A 27,390-nucleotide genomic window follows, 5' to 3' on the forward strand; every position below is an offset into this window, starting at 1 on the left:
CGACTAGGCTGAAGGCTTGAACCACTCACACGGGGAAAGGGGCTTATTCTCTCTTTCCCAACCCCTCCCTCTGTCTCCTCCCTCAGTCTGCTAGGGAAGCTCTGAGAGTGGGTAGTGAAGAGGACCAGTATTCACTTGAGGGATGGAGAATTACTAGTGGCCAGTCGGTCTTTCTCTTTATGTTGCTGTTCTGTGTGCCAGTTCTTGGCCATGTGTTCACTCTGTGCCATGGACTGCCTTAGGTGCTGTGGATATTATGGGAATCAAAGAAGATAAGATTTCTGACCTTGGAATTTAAACTCAGCAGATATCCAAATGCTGCCTCTCTCCTAAGGATGCCATGGGTCATTTCTTTGGAAGACCTGATGTGGAGTTTGTCTCTATGTTGGGAGACATAGATGAGGTTGGCCTCCTCCTCATCCATTTGGGACCCCTTCCTCCACTATGGGTAATGCAATCTACAGCCTCTTTCAGTAGGAGTCCCACTGGCCAGAAAATATCCCACCAGAAAGGTGGTTTAAGCCCCAAATCACCTTCTGTAGTGTCTACTCAACCCATGGGTGATGGTGGAGTGCAGGCTGCCCCAGAACTCCTGCTTCTTGCTTTCCTCTTTCTCTCCCTTTCCCAGCTCATCAATATCTCTACTGATTCAGTAGCTAACAATCATCAGCCTCCCATGGGGTAGAAGGCAAGGGTGGATCAAACACTCCCAATCTTGAAGGAGGAGAACAGGGCAAGTCTAATACCTCTTTTCCTCATGGGGGTTGGGGTGGGGAGAAGGGATGGTTAGTGCTTCACAAACTGCTTTCTCCCAAAGAGAAACAGGTACATTGGGAGAGTGTAGGGAAAGACAAATCAGTAGGACTCTTCTGTGAGACAGCAGTTCCCAGCAGGCCACCCAGGGAAGTAGCTGGCCTTGCTATTGATGATTCTCTAAATCAGGAAAGATCTTACATCATCATACTGCATGGAGAGGAACAGCAGGATAACAACAGGGAGTTGAATGAAGCATATGGGTTACCTATTAGTTTTACTTATCAGTGAGACTTATCAGTCTCACTTTGGATAATTGAAAAGTCCTTCATGGCCAAATTTTTCTAAAAAAAGTGGGTTACTGACTAAAATGTGCATAAATGTGTTTATTATTAGAACCTAATATACCAGGTTCTATTCTGACACAATTTGATTTTTTATTTTAATCAATCAATTAATTAAAATATTTTATTTTATTTTACTTTATTATTTTATTTTATTTTATTTTATTTTATTTTATTTTATCTTATATAGGAAGAGTGTGTGAGTGGGGGAGAGGGGCAGAGGGAGAGAGGGCGAGAATCTTAAGCAGGTTCCACGCTCAGCATGGAGCCCAACATGGGGCTAGACCCTACGACCCTTGGGATCATGACCTGAACTGAAATCAAGAGTCAGATGCTCAACCAATTGAGCCACCCAGGTGACCCAATCATTGGATTTTAACAATTGTGATTAGTTGTATAAGATAACTTATTCTGTCACAACACGAAGGACAGTGCAGGGTAGCAATATGATTAACAGCATGGGCTTTGGTGGGATCAGGAATGCTGGGCTTTCATCCTATGACAAACATCATTTGTTAATTCAGAGATGTTAGACAAGTTATTTAACCTCTGTAAATGCCAGTTTCTTCCTCTGAAGATGGGGATGATGATGGTGTCTGTCTCATAAGATTGTTGAGATCATTTGAGATATACATATAAACTTAGCAAAGCACCTGACACATGGTAAGCATTCAATAATTGTTAGTTATGTTACATTTTATTCAATAGGAGACTTTCAAACTCACTTTATTCTTGAATATATAATTTACTAATGACAAGGGTTATATTCTGGACTGAAAGGTAACATTTAGAATTTGGGGCTCTCTGAATTTACAGTAGGGCTTGGTAAACCATGGCCCACAGGCCAGATCCAGCCCACCGTTTGCTTTTTAAGTAACATTTTATTAAAACAATCATATTCATTCACTTACATATTGCCCTGTGGCTGCTTTTGTACTGCTACAGGAGAGCTGAGTAGCTGTGACAGAGACTGTGTGGTACACAAAGCCACAAATATTTACCATCTGGCCCCTTATAGAAAAATTTGCCAACCCCCAGTCTAGAGCTTTAAGTTTGGTCAGGACGTCTACTTCTCCTGGATAACTTGTGCACTAATGGATCTGTAGGTGGGGTGCAGTTCACACTTGACTTTTTGAGAACCATTATCATATTAATAAATCTATTGAAAAATTTCATTTGTTTTCATTTAAATTGTGTAATATTTAAAAATATTTACAGGGCACCTGTCTGGCTCAGTCGGTAGAACATGTGGCTCTTGATCTAGGAGTCATGAATTTAAGCCCCATGTTGGGTTCAGAGATTACTTAAATAAATGAACTTTTAAAAATGCTAAAAATATTTAAGAGTTAAGAGTTATGAAGCATTCATCCTTGCTCTTATCAACCAGATTTTCATTAGGTTAATATTGTGTGATATTTGCCTCAAAGTATTTTGCATACAAAGTAATTTTGAAGAAGACCAAAGCAGGAGGCATCACAATCCCAGACTTTAGCCTCTACTACAAAGCTGTCATCATCAAGACAGCATGGTATTGGCACAAAAACAGACACATAGACCAATGGAATAGAATAGAAACCCTAGAACTAGACCCACAAACGTATGGCCAACTCATCTTTGACAAAGCAGGAAAAGAACATCCAATGGAAAAAAGACAGTCTCTTTAACAAATGGTGCTGGGAGAACTGGACAGCAACATGCAGAAGGTTGAAACTAGACCACTTTCTCACACCATTCACAAAAATAAACTCAAAATGGATAAAGGACCTGAATGTGAGACAGGAAACCATCAAAACCCTAGAGGAGAAAGCAGGAAAAGACCTCTCTGACCTCAGCTGCAGCAATTTCTTACTTGACACATCCCCAAAGGCAAGGGATTTAAAAGCAAAAATGAACTATTGGGACCTCATGAAGATAAAAAGCTTCTGCACAGCAAAGGAAACAATCAACAAAACTAAAAGGCAACCAACGGAATAGGAAAAGATATTTGCAAATGACGTATCAGACAAAGGGCTAGTATCCAAAATCTATAAAGAGCTCACCAAACTCCACACCCAAAAAACAAATAATCCAGTGGAGAAATAGGCAGAAAACATGCATAGACGCTTCTCTAAAGAAGACATCCAGATGGCCAACAGGCACATGAAAAGATGCTCAACATCACTCCTCATCAGGGAAATACAAATCAAAACCACACTCAGGTATCACCTCACACCAGTCAGAGTGGCCAAAATGAACAAATCAGGAGACTATAGATGCTGGCGAGGATGTGGAGAAACAGGAACCCTCTTGCACTGTTGGTGGGAATGCAAACTGGTGCAGCTGCTCTGGAAAACTGTGGAGGTTCCTCAAAAAAATTAAAAAATTTTTGACATGCTACCCTATGACCCAGCAGTAGCACTGCTAGGAATTTACCCAAGGGATACAGGAGTACTGAAGCATAGGGGCACTTGTACCCCAATGTTTATAGCAGCACTCTCAACAATAGCCAAATTATGGAAAAAGCCTAAATGTCCATCAACTGATGAATGGATAAAGAAATTGTGGTTTATATACACAATGGAGTACTACGTGGCAATGAGAAAGAATGAAATATGGCCCTTTGTAGCAACATGGATGGAATTGGAGAGTGTTATGTTAAGTGAAATAAGCCATACAGAGAAAGACAGATACCATATGGTTTCACTCTTAGGTGGATCCTGAGAAACTTAACAGAAACCCATAGGGGAGGGGAAGGAAAAAAAAAAGGTTAGAGTGGGAGAGAGCCAAAGCATAAGAGGCTCTTAAAAACTGAAAACAAACTGAGGGTTGGTGGGGGATGGGAGGGAGGGAAGGGTGGGTGATGGGTATACAAGAGGGCATCTTTTGGAATGAGCACTGGGTGTTGTATGGAAACCAATTTGACAATAAATTTCATATATTAAAAAAAAAAGCAACCCCCAAAAAAACCCAAAGTATTTTGCATACAAAATAAAATCTTATGGATAGAGCTTGATTCCCTGAATGCTTTCTGAATTAATTCCTTTCCCCCACAAAAGTAACCACTATTCTGTAGTTCATGCTTCTGTTTTTTTATGACTTTTTCTTCATGGGTATATATCCATAAATAATACGTATCTGCACTTTATGTAAATAGCATTACATATATGAATCCGTAGTGGTTTTTCTCGCAATAAATTGTTTTCATCAGTGAATTATGTTGTTGAAATTTATTTTTGTAGAGGATATAGTTAATTCATGTTAACCACTACATAATACTCCATGCTACAATAAATATTGTTGAAAATGTCTCTTGGTGAAAAAGAGCAAGAACAAGGCATACACAGCAGATGGGTGCTGATGTGCAGGGTGAATGCGCATCTTCAAACTTATACTGGCAGATTGCTCTGCAAAGTGGTAGCACTGATTTACTTTATCACAAGCAGGAGTAAGAGTTCCTAGCAGTGACTAAGAGTTCCCAGTTCCCCACATCCTTGCCAGTGTTTGGAACTGTCACACTTAACTTTTGCCAATTTAATGGATGTAAAATGCCATCTTCTTGCTTTAATTTTCTTTTTCCTGATATTGAGTATCATTGCAGATGTTTACCAGCTGTCTGGCTTTCTTCATACGTAAATTTCTTCATCATGCACTTTGTCCATTTTCCCCATTGTTTCTTTGTTATTAATTCATAAGAGCTCTTTATTATTTATATGTTCCAGGCAGCAAGGCTTTGTCCATTTTATGTATTGCAAATACACTCTTTTAATGTGAGGCTTGTCTTTTTACTCGGTTTGTGGTGTTCGGTCATAGAGACATTTAAGATTTTAATGGAATTACATTTATCAGTAACGTTCTTTTACGGTGGCTTGGGCTTTTTGTGACTTGTTTAAAAAAAATCCCTCCCGATACAAATAAAATAAACATAATTGAAAATATTTTCTTCTAAAAGTTTTAATGGTTTCACCCTTGATCTTTAATCCACCTGGAGCTGATTTTTGTGTGTGGTATGAAATAGAAGTTTATTTTTACCTGTATGGATAACCACTTGTCCGAGCATCAGTTATGGAAAAGCTGCCCTCCACCCCTGATTTGTGATGCTGCCTCAATAGCATGTCAGGGCTCCATACCTGTCGGTCTTTTTCTGGGTTTCCCAAAGAGTCCCACAGGTCACCCCAGGGCCAACATTCCTATCATTTTGATTACTAGAGCTCTATACATGAACCTGGAAATCTTGTAGGTCTGGAGATTTTTACAGTCTCATTTTTACTCTCATTTTCAAATACAAATAATTTCTAAAATCTTTAGGTTACATACAGTGAATAATTATCTGAATTTTGGGCTTAAGAACAATACCTACACTTTATCTCTCCACTTCACTTGTGAAGTATCATGAAATGTATTAAATACCAATTACTAACTCAAATATTTTAATTGTAAATTGCAGACAAAGGTTTTATTAGAAGTAAATCCATTAGCTGTTTAAGAGGTCTTTAGAAAATGAAAAGTATTTTTTTCCCAAAGAATTAAATTAATCATATAAATGAAAGTGGAATTATTTTAACCATCCTGTCATTTTTTTAGTGACATACTTAGGAAATGACTGAGTTATAAAGGATTAACTATTTTTCCTTGGCCTCATATTGTATATTTTATAATAGTGGTCCATTTGATGCCCAATTGCCTATTCTAGCCTATTCAGGAGTTGGTTTTACCCAAGAATATGCATCAGAACTACCTAGGGAGCTTTAGAAACCATTTGGTCCGTTTTCAAATTTAGATATTCTCAAAAAAGTTTTGGGGCGCCTGGGTGGCGCAGTCGGTTGAGCGTCCGACTTCAGCCAGGTCACGATCTCGCGGTCCGTGAGTTCGAGCCCCGCGTCGGGCTCTGGGCTGATGGCTCAGAGCCTGGAGCCTATTTCCGATTCTGTGTCTCCCTCTCTCTGCCCCTCCCCTGTTCATGCTCTGTCTCTCTCTGTCTCAAAAATAAATAAACGTTAAAAAAAAAATTAAAAAAAAAAGTTTTGAAAGCAATAATACATCACTAAAAAGGTAAGACTTTTGCCTCTCTACTAGAAGAACACTGCCATCTATTATCATGATCCATATAAAACTGTAAAGTATGAGTTCTCCCAAGCTCTTATTCCATAAGTTGCCTTGTTGCATCAAGAAGCGGTATCTTTGTTAGCAGAGATAGCTGTGATATACTTCTTTGCCCTGTTCTCTTGGTCATTTCCAATGTATTTCTATTTTCTAGTTTTCCTTTTCTAAATGTAAGCTTTATTGGATCCCTGGGAGCTAAATGGAAAATCTACATGTGTTCATTTCATTCCAAGACATGTTGATGTGCCAAGGATAATGGGGTGGCCAATTTAAAAAGGCCAGCACAAATGAGTGTAAATACAAACAACCAAAAGTTAAAAAAGTCTACAACTCACTGATTCCTACACTCTTCTTACAAGGGATGACAACATTCTATGTTGTTTCCCATATGACAATCAGAGTCATTTTTTTCCTCAAGAGGCCTACTTTATCTTCAGAAACTCAAGGAACTTGGGCATGTGACATACCTATCCCAAAGGAGCATGCCTGTTTAGTACCTTCCTCTAGGGTCCAGGTTGGGGGGGTCACTGTGTTGCACTATGCATGCCTCCCAACAGTGCTCCTCTTAGGGTATCCAACATCTACCGTTCAAGGTCACTATCTCCACTTCCAGTTGACATGCTTCCTATCTCAACTCCCAGTTGACATGCTTCCTTTTCCCTAAGAGTCTGAACCATGATCTGAATCATACAACTGTGCTTTCTGGGCTGGATTGTGCTTGCTCCACGTCTTCTTGGGCCACCTTTCTTTAAAATGGATTCTCAGACCTGAGTGACATCCCACAGCGCTGTTGACCTCTGTCCCACGTAGGACCCAGACACTTTTGTAGGACAAGTAACCAAAGCAAAAATCATCACAGGGTCACCAAAAGGGCCACAGGGATTAGTTACAGAAAACAAGGCAAGGACTAAAGCACACTACCCAAGTGTCTGTGTGTGCGTATACCTTTTCACTAAGCAGTGGAAAGTCTTTTGTAAATTAAACTTCTTCACTTAAGAAAGGCAATAAATGAAACATAAGAGCAGAGCCGCTTTGACTGAAATAGGGTGGGTATGGGGTAGTACTCCGGTTTCTACTAACTTTATCCCCATCTTATTTCCTGGCTTCCATTCTTACCCCAGGAAGATCCTTTGGAGTCCTAGGGATTACCTTTTCTTTTGAAAAAAAAATTTTTTTTAATGTTTATTTTTGAGAGACAGAGAGTGAGTGGGGGAGGGGCAGAGAGCGAGAGGGAGACACAGAATCCAGGCTCCGAGCTGTCAGCACAGAGCCTGATGTGGGGCTCAAACTCATAAACTGTGAGATCAGGACTTGAGCAGAAGTCAGACGCTCCTGACTGAGCCACTAGGCTCCCCCTGGGGATTACCTTTTCTATATGATAAAAAGGCATGTGGGGAAAGGGCCCCGTCTTACATGTCTCTGTCCTGTTCTATGACACTCCCTGTGCTATCTGGAATTCTTCCTGTCTTTCTTCACATCTATGTGTTGAAGACACATCAGGACCTCACTCAACTATTACATCCTCTAAGGACTCTCTCCAAGACAAAATTGATCTTCCCTATGGCAAATGGTCGGTGTTTCTATTATAGCATAGGGACTGCATGTCTTAAATACGCTGGGACAATCCCAACCTCTAATATTAGATCTTAATACATTCTTTGACTCATTTTTTTTGGTCAGATCACATTTCAAGTTTTGTTTTACAAATATGGTTATGATCATTATAGCTCTTGTTTCAGTCAGCCTTATTTCTGAGTTATTGATAGATGCAGACATCATAAAGGATATATTTCTAAAGAGTAGGGATTGGGTCATTTCATCATAATCGTCATCCTCCCCCTTCATCATTGTCATCCTTAAAAAAATTGATGACCTAGAACACTTTAGGCAGTGTTGTGAACTTATACTAATTACCTTATTTAATTATTATAAAAACTCTGTAAGGTAGATAAGTCTTGATATTTATTTTGTGATGAGGAAGCTGAGGGCACCCAGCTAGGAAGTGAGTAAGCTGAAATCTGCCCAAACCAGGCTCTTTCCCTTATGCTACTCTGCTGCCCACGGTGCTTCAGAGTCTTTCTCTATATATTCCAGAAAGGTTTATTCTTGTAAATACTGAATATATACATGCTCAATTGCTCCAAACTGAAAGCACACATGAATACATCTAGGCTGTGAATTGAAATATTTCTCTTTCATTTTTGCATGATTCAGAAAAAAATTTTATATTTGTATTTAGTGCCATCTTAACTCATTCTGGTGGTTGAAAAGCAAAGTGAATCATTGGGATTTTTAATTTACTGGCAGTCTGTGGCTAAGGAAACTGGCACCCCCAAATACACAACAGATACTTCCCTGTGATTTGTGATGTCTGAGCCATGCTGGATTATCTGAATGCCATCTGGGATCGATTCCCCACACTGCTGAGGCCTGTACCTTGCTTCCTAGAACAGTGCCAGGTGGTGTTGCAGGACAAAAGAAAATAAACTGGCTGTAGGTTCCCATATTTCCTGACATCTAGGATTTTTTTTTCCTGTCTGTGCTTATGAAGAATGGAGCAGGGGAGCAGCTTAGGAGAGCATCTGTGGAAGATGGGATGAGGGAGCAGAGGTGCCCAGCAAGATGAAGAAATAAGCCGTTATGCTTCTTGCCTGTGTTGTCAGAAGCACGGTGTAAGGGCGGGGCATTAGGAGGTGTTCAGTTGCAATGACATTACAGCATCTGTGGGGGGCTAGGTGGCAAGTGTGCTAAGACAGTGGAGGACATGGGGATGATTATGACACACTATCACATATTAAAGCCTTTACAAAATGTATTAAATTTTACTACAAACGAAATGTCATGTTTAAACATTTTTTTAGGATGAATCTCTACCTCATACCATATACAAAAACCAATTCCTGATGGATTGTGGATTTACACGTAAAAGGCCCATCTTTCAGTTATTTAAAAATACTACTTTAGGGGCGCCTGGGTGGCGCAGTCGGTTAAGCGTCCGACTTCAGCCAGGTCACGATCTCGCGGTCCGTGAGTTCGAGCCCCGCATCAGGCTCTGGGCTGATGGCTCAGAGCCTGGAGCCTGTTTCGGATTCTGTGACTCCCTCTCTCTCTGCCCCTCCCCCGTTCATGCTCTGTCTCTCTCTGTCCCAAAAATAAATAAACGTTGAAAAAAAAATTAAAAAAAATAAAAATACTACTTTAAGATAGCAAAGGATGTCTTAAAGCATAAAAATGCAAATATTATAAAATACTGATATTTTTGATTATACACGAATTAAGAATTTGATCTCATCAAAAGAGATTATAAGAGAAAAAGAGCTGCCACAAACTAGGAAAAGATATGTGCCATACATATAACCAACAAAGATACAATATCCATTATGTGTAAAAATCAATAAGGAAAAGACAACAATAACAACAGTTATGTGGGCAAGAGACATCAACTTAAGTATCAGAGAAGAGGAAAATGAATAACTTGAACATAGAGAAAGATGTTCGTTAATAGGAAGAAAATTAAAACCATAATGATAGAGCATTTCACACCCACTATACTAGCAGAAATTTAGCATCCATTTCATATGAAATGCCAATAAGGATATAAAGCAGCAGGGACTCATATACTGAATGTAAGAGTATATATATTGTTACAAACACTTTGGAAAAATTTCTGGTATTATTCAGTCAATTTCAATTTGTTCCCAGGACACGCAAATCCTCCTAGGAATAGATTCAGGAATTGTCCCCAAGAGAAAATCTTCCCCATGCATTCCAGGAGAACTTTACAAGAATGTCTGTAATGGTGATGTTTCTAATAGTAAGAAATTGGAAACTACCCTAAAGCTCATCAACAGGAAAATGGATACATAAATTCATATTTATATTATAAAGAACTATGCATTAGTGAAAATGAATAAACTACAGTAATGCACATCCACTCAGTGACTTTTGTCACAATGTTGAGCTCAAAAAGTCAAGAAAATACAAAAATAATAGTTCTGTGTCTATAAAGTTCAAAGACATGTGAAACTGAACCATATCTTGTTGAGGGGTGTATCTAAACATGGTAAACAATACAGAAAAGCAAAGGGATGATAAATGCAGAATTCAGGGGAGGAGTTACCTCTGGCAGATGGGAAGCCTTCAAATATATTGGCATTGTGGTTTCTTAAGCTGGGTAGAGGTTGTATGGGTACTGTATTTTTGTTGTTTAAACTGAGCATATATTTCTATAATCTCTTTTTTACTTTGCTGTATTTTATAATAAGATATATATTCAAAAGTGTGCTTTGAGGGTTCCCGTAAGGGAGCCCTTCATCTGAAGGTGGGTGGCAGTGACAGGTGTGGTGGGAATTTGCGACAGCTTCATGGGGTAGTCAGAACTGGGCCTTGAAAGATGAGTAGGGTTTTGAGGACAGAGATGGACAGAGAGGAAATTCCACATGGAAAGTGAAAGATGAGGAAAGACAGGGAAGTGTGAAATGGCAGTGCATGTCCTGGAAACAGCAACGGTTGGAGTATAAACTGTGGAAAGATGGGTAGATAAGGACAGAAAGCTGCTTTGGGTCAGACTGTAGAGAGACTTTTTTCTTTTTTTTTTAAACCAAACCAAACCAAACCAAAGCCAGGGTCAAAGCCTTAACACATTTAGATCTTATCCTGCAAGCAAAGGTGGGTTGTTGAAAACTTTTGAGGAACTGAGAACAAACTGAGGGTTGATGGGGGGGTGGGAGGGCGGGGAGGGTGGGTGATGGGTATTGAGGAGGGCACCTTTTGGGATGAGCACTGGGTGTTGTATAGAAACCAATTTGACAATAAGTTTCATATACTGAAAAAAGAAAAAAAAGAAAACTTTTGAGGAGACAGCAGATTTGATTTCACTTGTGATTTAGGATATAATTTTGGTGGTAGTATGAAGCACGAATGGGAGAAATTAGACACCAGTGGGACATACCTGCCTACGGGAATAGTTGAGGATAACAAAGAGGAAGGTCTGCACTGTGGCAGCCACAATGGAATGAAAGGAGGAAATGCCTAATTTGGGGTCTGACTTAAGTTTCCTTTGTGTCTGTTTCCAGAAAGACACAGACCGAAGCAGTGTGTACTCAGGGCGGAGCTACCTAACACTCCCAAGTTAGGTAGCTAATTGCAAGCATTGACTCAGCCACTTACTCCCCAATTCCCTTTGATATACCTCCTAGCTTTCCCTTTGGTCCTAGGAAGGCAATATTTGAAAATGACCCAATATTCAATATTCATTAATCCTTCTCTTTGCTTACTTACATTTGACCTTAACTTCCCTTTCTGGACTCAATCATTCTTCTCTCAAGGTCTCCTACAAAGCAAAGTAACACTAATAGGTTGTGGAGTGTCCTTTTCTTCCCACAAGAAGACTAATATTGCTGACAGTGTCCTAAAGACTGGTGGTATATCATCCTTTTGGCAGATAATTACACAGAGACATGAGACACTGAGAGGGCATAATGTCAGGAACTCGTGGCTGGTTTGAAATGGAAAATGAGTGTATTGGACATCCAACAGGCAGCCAGAAATTTTAGCTGGGTGTTGAGGAAGGGTGTCAGCCCATACATCCCAAAGTTGGCCAAATAATTAGACAAGCCTGCCTTGGGGGTTGGTTGTGCTGTTTTATACAGGATCAAGAAGAGGTGATGGATCCCTATATTGGGAAGTACTTATTGGAAAACAAGTATCTTGTCAAGTTGAAGCACTCCGGAGTCATCCTGGCAGGGGAGGCAGCAATGTTCCACCGGTAAGAGAAGAAGCCATGTCTGTGTTCAATAGTGCAGGTGCTGGGAAATGGCGGCAGGGAAAGAAGGGACCATGGCCTAAGGATGGTGTATTGCCAAGGCAGCGATACTCCATGGGCACCGGAAGAAGAAACATGAATGGCCTGGGAATCACATCTGAAGAACAGAGTATGCGGCTCTCAGCATCTTCTGAATCACTCTGCTGTGCAAACCAAATCCTGCGTGAGTCAGGAGCAAGTTGTATTTCATGTCCACTTTTCTGACTAAAGCAGAGAAGTGAATGGTAGACTGCGTGGACCGAGTGACTCCCTGCCTGCCCACCAGAAGATCTTTAGGTCTTGGGGGAGAGATGGAATGACAAAGGATCACAGGCAGATGGCTAATTTGCATAAACACTGGAAAGACATTTTTGTAAAAATGAAGAGGGAAGAAATTTTGATGTTTTTCTCAGATAAAGACAGAGAGATGATGGCTTAATATAAAAAGAGGAAACCGTACTCAGCGAGTCCTCCCCTCACTGAAGAGGCAAGTATGTGTGTTTTTTCAGATCACAGCAGTGGTTTGTAAACTTTCTCGTTCTTTTCCACAGGCAAAACCAAAACTCCAAACAAAACAAAACCCATGAATAATTAAAATACGAAGATTCTCCTCACTTCTAATTTATTCAGATTTCTTCTGTCTTTCCCCACCAAGATGCAATCCTAACACTAACCCTTTGATTCCTTACCAAACCTTTAACTAGCCCTCATGGGAAGCTGCTTTTGAAATGGTTCAAAGTTGAGTATCCTGTAGAAGAAGAAACAGGGCAGAGAACTGGAGCCCTCCCCACGTGGGATAATGAACCCTGAATAATTGACAAAGGAGTCTAACGCCACTCTGCTCCCTACGGCTTCCTTCTCTAATCAAGACAAAGCTCTCCCTCACTCCTGAAAGGGGCTCGTGCAACTCATTTAACACAGTGTTCACAGGTCAGGCTCTGAAAAGAAAAAGGTAATGGATTTGATCTTTGTGAAACGTTTTTTCTTTTTCTTCGCAAGACACGCGGAGCAGAACCAAACAATAAAGGAAAACCTCACATTCGCAGACGGATCTGAAGGATGAGTCACAGTGATGGCTGACAGATGCCTGGGTGGCTCAGGGACAGGCTGTGTGGTGACATGGAAAGGCTAACACTTATGCAGAGATGAGCTTCCTGTGTTTACTGAGTGTCAGCACTCAATGGCAATGAAAGACTGGGTGGGTGAACTTTTGCAATGCAGGGCCCCAGAAACCATCTACCCAAGCCCAGACAATTGTTTCACTTCTCCAGTTGGACTGCTCTTTCCTCTCTTAAGCACTTGGTTATCCCTTTTCTCTCGGGCTCGATTTCATCAGCCTCCTTAGCTCATCTGTCTGCATTGAACTGACGGGCTCAGCTCTGCAGGGTTCGAAAATTCTGCTAAGCTCTGGCTTTCCTATCACTCGACCGATTGCCCTGCTCTCCTGTGTATTCTTTCTAAAAGGCTGTGGCACACCTGTCTTGTAACCCTTCATTCTATCATGTTTTGCATACCTCATGCTTTTGAAGTTCTTCATTACTTCCAGCTTGACCTTATTTTGCTTTGTTTCTATTCCTTCTGTGTCATTCACATTTGGTGATGGGGAGTTTACATATGAGGAAAACAAGATGTGAGATGTCACATAGTTTAAGATTAAAGGCGCTTAAAAAACATTAGGCACTATAACTACACTACCTCACTGACACTGCAAAATCTGTAATAATTAAACGTACTCTGAAAAGGATGGTGGGTTTACAGGGAGGCGCTAGGGCATAAAAAGCAGACAGTGAGTTAGACTGAATTTGCCACACATATGTCATATACTCAGTTATCTACAAAATCCCACATCCTGGTTCATCAGGTGCCTTTGTGGCCATGTTCTTAGTGAGCACAGCAGTTAACTTCCAGAGCCAGAAGACACACCTGCGGTGTTCTGCACTTTGAAGCCTTCTGTTCACATATTCATTCAGCAGGTCAGTATTTCCTGAGTGGCACCATGTGCCGGGCACAGTGCTGAGCACTGGGTACAGTGGGGAGAGCAGGGCAACAAGGCTCCTTTCTCACAGAGTTTCTACTATGGAGAGGCAGATTTCATAACATCATCACACACGTGAATGTAAAATTAGCATCGTGACAAAAGCTACAGAGAAGTGGCAGGCAGTGACAGGCGGATGTGACGTGACTGGAGAGAGAAGAGAAACCTTCTCTGAGGACCAGATGCTTGAGTTGGCATGAGAAGGATAAAGAGGAGTTAACTAGGTGAAAGGGTGAGGGAGGAGCATTGTGGGAGGAGGGGCCAACCTGGGCAAAACTCCATGGGTAGGAGGCAGCATGGGGATCTGACTGAGGGGCTGGAAGGCAAGAGGAGCCTGGCTGAGATGAGTCAGGAGAGAGGCAGGGGCCAGAACATGCAGGGCATCCACAGCCGTGTCAGGGCTCTGGTCTTTCCTTTGAAAGAAATGGAGTGCCAATGAAGGGTTTTAAGCAATGGGCAGAGAGATCAAATTTGTGTTTTGAGAAGGAGCCCACTTTATCTAACAGACTAGGGGAAGGCAAATACAAAGTGATGGATATTTGAAAGCTTTCAGGGGCGTCTGGGTGGCTCAGTCGGTTGGGCGTCCGACTACGGCTCAGGACATGATCTCACAGTCTGTGAGTTCAAGCCCCGCATCGGGCTCTATGCTGACAGCTCAGAGCCTGGAGCCTGCTTCAGATTTTGTGTCTCCCTCTCTCTCTGTCCCTCCCCTGCTCATGCTCTGTTTCTCTCTGTCTCAAAAATAAATACAAACATTTAAAAAAAAAAAGAAAGCTTTCATAACCTCTTAACATACACACTTAAAAATGCTTTCTGTAGCTCTGGGCTTAGAGTATTGCATATTTTGTAGCTCTGGGCTCAGAGTATTGCACATTCTGTAGCTCTGGGCTTAGAGTATTGTATATAAAAGTACAGGTGTTGGTGGGAAGGAGGGGGAGGAAGAATAGGAAGAAACTTAGGAATACTGAAGTAGGCACTTTGTCCTTCCTGGAAACTATTATTCCCATTTTACAGAAGAGTAAACTGGACTTTGTTAAATAACTTGTGTGAGATGAAGACATGTTGTCATTCTTTGAGTTGCTAGGGCTGATTCGACTGGTCCTATTGGCTAGGAGGACACTTTCTCTTTCCCGCCTAGTGTGCATGCCCCTGAAACTGTCCAGAGGAGGCTGGTATTTGAGGCTCTAGAGAAGCTGTAGGCTCTTGACTGGGCAACTTGTCGAAGGTCAGAGCTAGGGAGCCAGTGAGTTGGTGAACCAGTATATGAATATCAGGTCTTCTAGGCTCTTGCTCTTTTTACTGTCCCATATTTCCTTACAAGGAAGAAACAGGTTGTGGAAAAAGAACAGGGGACAAGGAATGGATTAGGAAGCCAATAAGACAGGTAAAAACTTCCCTCTAAGGGTTGTCAGGGTAAGGAAGAAACTGAGTGAGTTGGAGACAATGAAAATGTCTTGGATGAGCCGATTGAAAACAAATGAAGTGAATGCAGTTCTTTAATATTTGTCAATGATCAGAGGCTTCAAACTGAGATAGACCCACTGATGGGTGTATATGGCTATTTGTGCCAACTTTTTTGCTGGGAAATTGTGTGTGAGGGAGTCTCTCGTTGCTAAGGGAGACAGACTTGCTGCTTTGTTTCCCTGGATCCAAGCAAGGGCATATTAATTCAAGACACTATGTCATGCCATTCAAGCTCAATGGCAGCATATGAGCAAGACGTGAAGAGGGCTCCTCCCTAAATTCAGGAAGAGCCTCCAGCTGGGGAGGTCCACATTTTTCTGGCCCAGACAAGCACCCTTAGCCCTGGGGAAGATAAGGCAGGATTCTTCTGAGCATTCGCCAGGAATCTGTGTACTCCTAAATGTGTGTCCTTCCAGAGAAAACTTCGCTTACATCTGGCTGGAGAGGAGAAGCATAAAGTAATCTGAGAAATCAAAATAAGTTTCCCGGGAATGAAAACCATCTTCAAAATTTCAAATATAAAGATGAGGCATAAGAGCAGCGGTTTATGCAGGTTTTTCTCAGCATGCCTATTTCTAAGGCATTTCAAACACTTCCACAGTAGTGTCTTCTAACATCACACAGGGCATGCTGGAACTGTTTTGACTGGCTGCACTGGGACCCACACCTGCTGGTGCAGGAACTGCTTCAGACTCCCTGCCCACAGCCACTCTACCTTCCTCTTGCCTTAGTATCTGCTTACAACAGTGAGAAAAATAGGGGAGCTGGGATCCACACATTGCTTGCCTTATTTTGTTTGGCATGCACAGCTTTTTTTTAAATTACAAAATAATATTTTTTCAAGTCTGGTTGATTCTTAAAAATGTGGATTTTTGCTTTCTCTTGGAAGTTCAAAGACTTAGAAGGAGGGAGCCAGCATCCCCTCTGATCAACAGTTGGCCTGGGCTAGTAGTGGCTGCTCTTCAGAAGGGGCAAGGGCTCTCCATGCTTCACACATCCATGTTCCCTGCCTGGTCTGAGAGACTAAGAGAAAAATTACCAGGTGTACTCACAACTGCAAAGAAAAGACCTCCCCCCACCCCCCCACCCCCAGCCTGCGGTTCCCGAAACCAGCCAGGGCGTTCCCGGTTGTGGTCTGACCTAAAGGCGGGAACCAATCAAGTTCTGCTGCGTGCTCAAATTGAAATGTCAACCAATAACAGCTCTGTAAACGCGAAAAATCCCTAACTTGTTTGTGCCTGTCTATAAAAGAAGCTGTAAGATCCTCGCTCGGGGCCTCTTAGCGTCACCTGCAAGGAGTGCACGGAGGACCGGGTTCGAACCTGCAATAAACGACCCTTGCCGCTTGGCTTTGACTCTGGACTCTGGTGGTTTGTTTTCGGGGGGTCTCTCGAATCGGGGCATATCAGGTCCATGCACGCATGTGAATGTAAGACCATCCCTCCCTCTTTCTGAGACTGTGGACCCAAGCAGAGCTTCTCCAGTGCTGAGGCAGCAAAGTGGGGCAGAGGGATAGTTGGACATCATGCTTCTTTCTGCCCAGAATCCAGGAGTGTGTGCATAATGAGGGCCTTGGGATCATGCAGACTTAGCCCCTTGGCTATGGGGTTCTTTGAACTTAAAATCGTGAACATACTACATATCAAAACTACAGCCTTAAAGTCATACATTATTAATAGAAATGAAGAAAAATGGAGTTACTGATCTAAGTGTCCAACTTAAGGAGCAATAAAAATAACAGAGTAAACCCAAAGAAAATGAAGGGAGAGAAATATTAAATATAAAAACAGAAATGAATAAGCAAAAGAACAAATGTGTAAGCTGGTTCTGTAAAAGAATAAAAAAAAATGGACAAATCTCTGGTATGAGTAATAAAGAAAAAACAGAATGCACAAATAAACAGGAGTCAAATAAGTGAGATGAGCATATAAAAACAAATCCTTCAGACATTAAAAATATAATAAGATAATATTATAAACACTTTGAAAACTAAGATGGGATAGATAGACTATTAGAAAAAAAGAAATTTATTAGAATTGACTCAAAAAGAAATAGAAAACGTGAAGGATTTATAGGTGTGTTCTACCAAACATTCAAGGACAATTCTCAACTTACATAAACTTTCCCAGATAGCAACAGCAATGACAACAACAGAAAGGATTATTCCTTCTCACTTTATAAGACTAAAATAACATTAATATCAAAATCATTCACAACACTACAAGAAAAGAAGATTTCAGGCCAACCTTGCTCAATAACAAATACAAATATCCTAAAGGAATTGCCAGAAACTCAATTGAGCAGTGCATAAAAAGATCATTATGAATAAGTAGGGCTTATTAGAGGACATCAAGAGAGATAATAACATAAAAACCCATTAATATGATTAATCATATTAATTAGCATGTTAAAGAAAAAAGATCATATGATACTTTCCATGGATATAGAAATAGTACATAAAATTCAACACGAATTCCTAATAAACTCTCTAGCAAACTAGTGATAGATAAAGGTTACTCTGATAAAGGTTATCTACATAGCCTTTGTTTATAACTAACATTGTGTTTAATGGTGAAACGTTAAAATTATTCCCTTTAAGATGAGAAATGGAACAAGAGTGCTTGTTTTGACCACTTCTATTTAGAATCACAGAAGTTGAACACATGCAGTAAAATAAGAAAAAAAAAAGGGTGTAAAAAAGACACAGAACTCTCCTTATTTGCAGAAAATGTGTTTATCTAGGTAGAAAATCCAGAGGCAGCTACTGAGAAATTACCTGAATTAATAAAAGAGTTTAGTAATTTTGCTGGATACAATTGACCAACATATAAAAATCAATTCTTTTTCTTTTCACTGGTAACAGTTTACCTTAATATTACATTAAAAATACTATATATAACCAAAAACAGTAAGATACCTAGGAATAAACCTAACCAAAGAGGTATAAATTCTGTATGCTGAAAACTATACAATGCTTATGAAAGAAATTGAAGAAGACACAAAGAAATGGAAAAACATTCCATGCTCATGGATTGGAAGAACAAACATTGTTACAATGTCGATACTACCCAAAGCAATCTAAACATTCAATGCAATCCCTATCAAAATAACACCAGCATTCTTCACAGAGCCAGAACAAACAATTCTAAAATTTGTATGGAACCATAAAAGACCCCAATAGCCAAAGTAATGTTGAAAAAGAAAATCAAAGCTGGAGATATCACAGTACAGGACTTCAATCTGTATTACAAAGCTGTAATCATCAAGGCACAAACATACTGATATAAAAACAGACACATAGATTAATGAAATAGAAAAAAGAACCCAGAAGTAGACACACAAATGTATGGCCAACTAATCTTTGACAAAACAGGGAAGAGTATCCAATGGAAAAAATACAGTCTCTTCAGCAAATGGTGCTGGGAAAACTGGACAGTGACATGCAGAAGAATGAAACTGAGCCACTTTATTATACCACACACAAAAATAAATGCAAAATGGGTGAAAGACCTAAATGTGAGACAAGAAACCATCAAAATCCTACAGGAAAACACAGGTGTCAACCTCTTTGACCTTGACTGTAGTGACTTCTTTTTTTTTTTTTTTTTAATTTTTTTAATGTTTATTTTTGAGAGAGAAAGAGAGAGAGAGTGAGAGAGACTGATGAATGAACAAAGAAGATGTGATACACACACAACCACACACACAACCACACACACACACACACAATGGAATATTACTTGGTGACCAAAAAGCATGAAATTTTGCCATGTGGATGTAAACAGAATGTATTAAACTAAACACAATAAGTCAGGGAAAGACAAATATCATATGATTTCACTCATAGTAGAATTTAAGAAACAAAACAGATGCACACAGGGGAAGGGAAGGAAAAATAAGATAAAGAGAGAGGGAAGCAAACTATAAGAAAAAATACAGAGAACAAACTGAGGGTTGCTGGAGGAGAGGAGGGTGGGAATATGGGTTAAATGGGTGAAGGGCATCAAGGAGGGCACTTTTTAGGATCCACACTGGGTGTTTTTAAATTAAAAACTTTTTTTAAAATATTGATTCATTTTTGAGAGATAGAGACAGAGTGCGAGTGGGGCGGGAGCAGAGAGAGAGGGAGACACAGAATCCGAAGCAGGCTCCAGGCTCTGAGCTGTCAGCACAGAGCCCGATGCAGGGCTCAAACTCTCAAGCTGTGACACCATGATCTGAGCTGAAGTTGGACGTCTAACCGACTGAGCCACCCAGACGCCCCTGCACTGGGTGTTATATGTAAGTGATGAATCACTAAATTCTACTCCTGAAAGCAATACTACACTATATGTTAACGAATTTGAATTTAAACAAACATAAAAATACTATATATAAGAGGAAAAATAAAACAAAATCCCTACAATCAATTTAGCAAAATATCTGCAGGTATGTTATGGGAAAAAAAATATAAAACTTTGAGCAGTTTATGGAATACCTAAATAAATGCATTATATCACATTCATGTATAGAAAGATTCAATATTATGAAGATTATAAATATTATAAAGTTTTCTCACATTTCTTTATAGATTCTAAACAATTCAAATAAAAATCCTAATAGGACAAGCAAATTCTAAAAATTTATATGAAATGGCAAACAAAGATCCAAGAACATCTAAACACTTCTGGAGAATTAAGATATGTATCTGGGGATGAAGGGATGGGCAGTTTCTCTATCAAAAGTCAAGACCTATTCAAAGGTAGATAAGTATAGTATCAATGTAAGCATAGACAAATAGACCAGCAGAACAGTGTAAATAATCTATAAACAGACTATTGCATATAGAAATTTTATTTATTATAGGGCTGCCATTGCAGATTGGGGGAAAATGAGAAGACATTCAACAAATGATGCTGTGACAAGTGCTTATCTATATGGAAAAAACTGAAATTAAATTTCTTCCTTATCCTACTACAGAGAAATCAATTTTAGGTGATTAAAGATTTAGAAATGACAAGCAAAACTATAAAACTTTTAGAAAAAGATATAGGAGATCTTTAAAAATATGAGTTAGGGAGTAATTTTTTAAAGATGACACAGAAAGTAGAAACTATAAAGGAAATGGTTAATTAAATCAATTATATGCCAAAATTAAGAGTTTCTGTTTATCAAACTGCAACATAAAGAAAGTGAAACTACAAGTCATAAACTGGAATAAGATATTTGCAACATAGCAATCGATGAAAAATCATCACCAAGAACATACACTTTCACAATCAATATCAGAGGAAGAAACAATTCAACAGAAAATAGAGAAAATATATGAATAGGCATTTTTATCTAAGAGAAAACACAAAAGCCCAATAAACATAAGAAAAGATGATGAACACCATTTGTAATCAAGAAACGATATGCCATTTTCTACCCACCAGAATGAGAATTTGAAAGCTTGAAATACAAGTTTAATGAGGATGTATACATAGCAGGGGAAACTCTTTTATACTGTTAGTATGTGTATAAATTTGTAAAACCACTTAGGAAAATATTTTTGTGTTATTTAGTTAAGTTAAATATGTGCCCACCTAGGTATGTAGTCTAGTCTAGAGAAATTCTTGCATACGTGCAGCAGGAAATATATACAAGGATTGTGTTAGTTACAAAAAGCTGGAAACAACTCATATGTCCATTGACATGGAAAATCTCAAATCTCCATGGATAGCTACTATAGACTGTAGCATATTTATACAATGGAATGATTTACAACAGTGAAAATAAATGAACAGTAGCTTCATGCATCAACTCGGCTGACTCTAATGAGTATAAGGTATAAAAAGCAAACCACAGAGAAGGATATGTGTAATATGATTCATTTACATAAAGTTCACAAAGTGCAAAACTAAACAATATAGTTGAGAGATACACACATATGTAGCAAAACTAGAAGGAATGGTAAGCGTTTGTTTAGAGTGGTGGTTCTTCTGGGGGCTGGAGCGTGCAGGGCGGTTTAGTCATTGGAGATTGGTCATATTCTGTTTTTTAAGCACACAAGGGTGCTCGAATCATTGCTGGTATTTATACCTGCTAAATATGTTAGAAATCTTCTTCTAAATGGTTTTATGTTTAATAAAAATAATATGTAAAATAGAATACTTTTACATTCTGGGCCACAGAAAGAGAGGTGATACATTAAAAACAGCTATCAGGGAAAGATGCAGAGAAAGGGGAATCCTCAACACTGCTTGTGGGAATGCAAACTGGTGCAGACACTGTGGAAAACAGTGTGGAGATTCCTCAAAAATAGAACTACCCTACAATCCAGCTATTGTTCTACTAGGTATTTACCCAAAGGATACAAAAATACTGATTCAAAGGGGCACATGCACCCCGATATTTACAGCAGCATTATTAACAATAGCCAAACTATGGAAAGAGCTCAAGTATTCATCAACTGATGAATGGATAAAGAAGATATGGTATATATACAATGGAATATTACTTAGCCATAAAAAAGAAAAAAATCTTGCCATTTCCAACTCACTGGATGGAGCTAGAGAGTATTATGCTACATGAAATAAACCAGTTAGAGAAAGACTAATACCGTATGATTTCACTCATATGTGGAATTTAAGAAACAAAACAATCTCACAGGGGGAAAAAGAGAGGCAAACCAAGAAACAGACTCTTAACTACAGGGAAAAAACTGATGGTCACCAGAAAGGAGGTGGGGGGAGGAATGGGTGAAATACATGATGGGGATTAAGGAGTGCATTTGTTGTGTTGAGCACTGGGGTGTTGAATGTTAAGTACTGAATCACTAAAGTGTACCCCTGAAACTAATATTATACTGTATGTTAACTAACTGGAATTTAAATAAAAACTTAAAAAAAAAAAAGATATTGCTTAATATCTTTTTTTGCACATTGTTCAGTCTGTCAAGATATTTTAGGTTACCCTGAGGCCCCCTGCAGGTGGACATGTGTCATATGAGTTTCAAGAAGAAGCTTGAAAAAAAGCTTATGCAGTGCAAAAAGGCATATACAATTGTTATACTGCTGTTAAGGTGATGAAGCTAAAAAAATGATGTTCTTTTTTTATAATAGAAAGTATGTTTTATGGAAACAGGGAATATGCTACATTTTATAGAAACAGTAAAATATTTTACCTTTTCTAGAGCAAACTAGGTCTACTTTCAGATTCTCTTTTAACTCGACTCTCAGACTTTATTTATGTGATGATTAGAACTACTTTCCTTTCCTCCAAATGTCTCTTGTTTAAGATTCCCTGCTTCACCCATAAATTATTTTTATATTCATTATTCTTTGCCTGTGTTTCCTATTTATTTTCAGTTTTTAATTAGATTGTATCCCTAAGATCTTGGTATCAGAGACAAAAATTTTCATCAGTTACAAAAATTTTATTCCTCTCGGGGCGCCTGGGTGGCGCAGTGGGTTAAGCGTCCCACTTCAGCCAGGTCAGGATCTCACGGTCCGTGAGTTCGAGCCCCGCGTCAGGCTCTGGGCTGATGGCTCGGAGCCTGCAGCCTGTTTCCGATTCTGTGTCTCCCTCTCTCTCTGCCCCTCCCCTGTTCATGCTCTGTCTCTCTCTGTCCCAAAAATAAATAAACGTTGAAAAAAAAATTAAAAAAAAATTTTTATTCCTCTCAACTTTATTAGACTATTTTACAAACTTAAAAACACTCTTATTTTTTATAACACATCCACTAATGGTTTCTAATAATTTCTTACACTTTTCCTTAAAATCTGAATGTCATTCGTGTTTCTTTTACCACATTAGCCATCTCAAATGACTGAAGAAAAGCAATCAGACATGATGGTTATGTTTCTATTTTCTATTCCCCGTATTTTCTTCATTTACAGATTATGTTTTGTTTCCTCAATTTTTAATACATGAATATTAATTGGTGTTGGAAATCCATCTAGTAATTATTGTCAAAACTTGTTACTCTTCACTTTTTTTTTTTTGTTAAAGTGAATATTTCACATAATTATGATCCACATGGTTTTTCTTGGTATTTATTCTCATGGCACTATTTTCCTCAAATTCTATTCCATGATATATCTTACTGTTTAAATTACTCTCTCTTTCCACAAACTAAAACTTCACTCTTTGCCTTAAAAAAAAATCATGGCGGCACCTGGGTGGCTCAGTCAGTTAAGGGTCTGACTTTGGTTCAAGTCATGATCTCACAGTTTGAGGGTTCAAGCCCTGCATCGGGCTCTGCACTGACAGTGAGGAGCCTGCTTGGGATTCTCTCTCCCTCTCTCTCTCTGTCCTTTCTCTGCTCATGCTCTCTCTCAAAATAAATAAATAAATAAATAAACTTAAAAAAATATGACTACCTCCTGATATGTTTTCAAAACTCTCTCAACAACTCTATAAAGTAGATATCATCTTCCTATTTTATAGGAACTGAGGTTTAACAAAGTGAATTGATGTTTCTAAGTTTAATAAGGCAAATATACCATGTTTGCATATTTGGCTGGTTGAGAATAGGGCTGAGGGTTTAGAAATGCTCTAAATAGTCATATTTTTTGTAAATCTTTAGGCCCTTATTTATTTAGTTACTCTTATATGTTTCATATACCGGGTCCTAGAACTTCTCTTTTAAATTAGCATCTGGGGCACCTGGGTGGCTCAGTTGGTTAAGCGTCTGACCTGGGCTCAGGTCATGATCTCACAGTTCATGAGTTCGAGCCCCGTGTCAGGCTCTGTGCTGACAGCTCAGAGCCTGGAGCCTGCTTCGGATTCTGTGTCTCCCTCTCTCTCTGCCTCTCTACCCACTCATGCTCTGTCTTTCTCTGCCTCTTGAAAATAAAGAAATGTAATAAAAAATTTTAAATTAGCATCTAATTGATCTTCTGAAAAAGAGTTTCTTATCGTCTCTCCTTTATGTAGATTTTGCCTTGTAAATCTGACCCTCAGAAGGAACCATTCATTTTCCCCACTACTTCCTGATCATGGTTTGCTGTTGGTATGTTCTCATATTTTGAGGAAAGCCGTTGACCTTGTACATTATCGGGATTCTTGCCTGATCTGACTGTTATTTCATCAAGTGGAAAAAAATATTTATTTGACAAAAAAAGTAAACACATAATGCTTTCTAAGGAGGAAAAACAAATCTCTTATATGGGAGTACTCATTAATCAATTTCAAAGTCAAATAGTTTAATTTGCCAAGGATTCTCTACTAAGATATTTCTCACTGCTGCAGGTGCCCAGAAAGACTGGAGTGAGATCATTCACCTGGGACTCACTTTTGGGATATGTCTACCTATCTCTCACCAGGTTCATGAAAGAACCTCTGAGTGGGAAGGTCACTGGCACTTCTCTTGGATGCCCAGGATATCTCTTGGATGCCTAAGGACATACTTTAAAAATATGTACCCGTGCCACCATTTCTTAGAATCCCCAGTGTGAGAAGGATGCCCGTACACCCGTGCTCCCCACCTCCTCTGGCCCCTACCATACCTGGCTTTCCTGTACTACTAAACAGACACACATCACCACTGTCCTGCAACTAAGGTGATGTAAAAGACCCAGGAAAAGTCTCAGGTTCAGAGACTAACATCTGGGGCATTAACTAAGAGTTCAAAAGCACTATTATTTACAACCCTAACCCAAAGGCCCAGTAATTCATTAGTTGTTACATGAAATGATTTTCCAGGATCATCTAGCTCTTTCACAAAAGCAATTTTGATTTCAGCAATTCCACTATGGTGCATTTAATCTAAGATACCCAGCTATTATCAGATCATTGCCTGGCTTTTTCCTTTATGTTTCTGATCATGAAAAAGGGGGGAAACCTCATCTTTTCCAAACTTATCGGATCATGAAGTGGGTGTATGTTTAGTTTGTGAACAGAGGAAATGATGCATTAAGACTAAAGGTGAGGGAATCATGTTAATGAGGTGAAATGTGCCTGAGTGTTTTAAAGGCTGGGAAGAACCTGGTGCTAGCTTCTCTTCTTCTTGAGCTTATTTTTAATAATATCCCATGAATGTCTAGTCCAGCTACTTTTCTCAGGAGTCTTGGCACTTTACAATCAAACCATAATCCCCATGGAGTGAAGTCCTGCCTTATAAGCATCACCTGCACAGATAATTAAGATCTGTATATGTATCTGGTTCCCAGTGGTATCAAGGGGGAATTTTATAGTTAGATGAAAAATGGGTCCCTAATGAATTTTACTGTAAAATTTCCAAATTGGTAACCAATATGTTATCCCATTTATGCATTGGTTTAAAATAATGAGACCACTGAGTCATGCAAATGTTGATCAATCCCGGTGCTTGCCAAAGTAATTTAAACGCAACCGTGAATTACAAGTTATTGCCAATTGCTGACATGCACAAATGAAGGTAGAAAACATTACCTTAAATGATTAAAATTTGATAAGAAACATTAAAATAAGATCTGAATTAATTATGTGCTATGATCAAGAACAACTACGAAGATTTACCTCATTCTGACAGTAGATAATATGAGAACCTTTGAACTTACATGATAAAGCTGTCCCTCTTCCTGACATGCAGTTTGTCACCACGGACAAATTTTCCCCTGGTGCCATAAGACTCCATGAGTGAGAAAAACTGAAAACATTTGGGTAGCGAATATAATCTGTAAAGAGCAGAAAAAAGCCCTCCATCCATCCCTGCCAAGTTCCCAGACTTAATTTGAAGATTGGAAATAAAATCAACCAGTAAAATTTTATCCCTGGAATTTCTATGACTCCCAAGTGGCTCCTTTTCTTTGAGAATTAAATGCTAGAAGTATGTACATTATGGTCCCAAATAAACTAACCCATATTATCTAAAACTGGCCATCATAATTCCTTTTACATAGCTGTACACAGAAGGAATAGTTTGCTCTATAAAACTGGCATGGAAAATTACAAAATATTGCTTATGTTTATAATCTTTGAAAAGAAGGGAAAATATCGTTTTCTGAAACCCAGGTAGAGGAGTCATTTTTATCACCTGCCAGAAGAAAAGGCATCTTTCATAAAATTTAGCACCTGCCTACAGAATTCTAAATCTGTGTTTACATGGGTTTAAAAACCCCAGGTAAGCTGTTGGGACAGGATAGAAATCCCCTTAGACAGGATCTAAGGGGGATTAACAAGGCCTGAGCCACACACCTCCTATCTTTGTCATACGTGTGTCAGGTCAACTTCCCTCTGGCTCAGTTAGAAGTCCTCGAACTGCAGCTTATATCACATTCACAGGGGAATGAATCACAACACAGCCTGGTGACCCCAATCCTAGAGTATCTGATTCAGTGGGTCTGTGGTGGGGCTCAGAATTTGCATTTCTAACATGTTCCCAGGTGATGCTGATGCCAGGGACCACGCTGGCAACTACCACTCTGGCTTGAATTCTCTAAGAAAGAATATTCTTTTTACATAAAAGTACTTCTATATTTAGGCTCCCATGCTTTGGGAGTGCTGTAAATATCGAGCAGCCATTTAGACCACTTGTTAAAAAGTGTGGCCACTGTTTGGAAGTCACACAGGCCACCTCTGAAGTCCACTGTGGGGGCGGGTGGGCTATCCTCTCTCATAGGGCTCTGGTGGCTTCGCCCATGGTCCTTGTGTTGTGTTGCTTTTACGTGCACCAGGAAGATTTTGTTTTACTTAACCACTTGTGAGTTGGCTTTGCAATATGTTAAAAAAGTGCCCTTCTGTTTTTAGGGAAGCTGGGAGCCAAGAAACTATGTGGAGGCCTCTCCTAAAACCATATGTGGATGGGGTACATGGAGGCTGGTGTTGGATCAGGGCAGGAGCCGTCAGTCTCCAGAGTCAGCCAAATTCCAGTCAGTTCAAATTCCAACTTGGATACTTCCTAGTTGTCAAAGAATTGTGAAGGGAGGGAGGAACATTGACATGATTTATGTTCTTTCTACTTTTGCACT

General features: G+C 39.4%; 1 protein-coding gene across 5 annotated transcripts in view; it reads right to left on the minus strand.

The window, feature by feature from the left end:
• The window catches only part of MAGI2 (membrane associated guanylate kinase, WW and PDZ domain containing 2), a 1,357,364-nt gene that overhangs the window by 89,787 nt on the left and 1,240,187 nt on the right, over positions 1-27,390 (minus strand). The window lies entirely within an intron of this gene.

This window comes from Prionailurus bengalensis, chromosome A2 (assembly GCF_016509475.1).
Source record: "Prionailurus bengalensis isolate Pbe53 chromosome A2, Fcat_Pben_1.1_paternal_pri, whole genome shotgun sequence".
Lineage (NCBI taxonomy): Eukaryota > Metazoa > Chordata > Mammalia > Carnivora > Felidae > Prionailurus > Prionailurus bengalensis.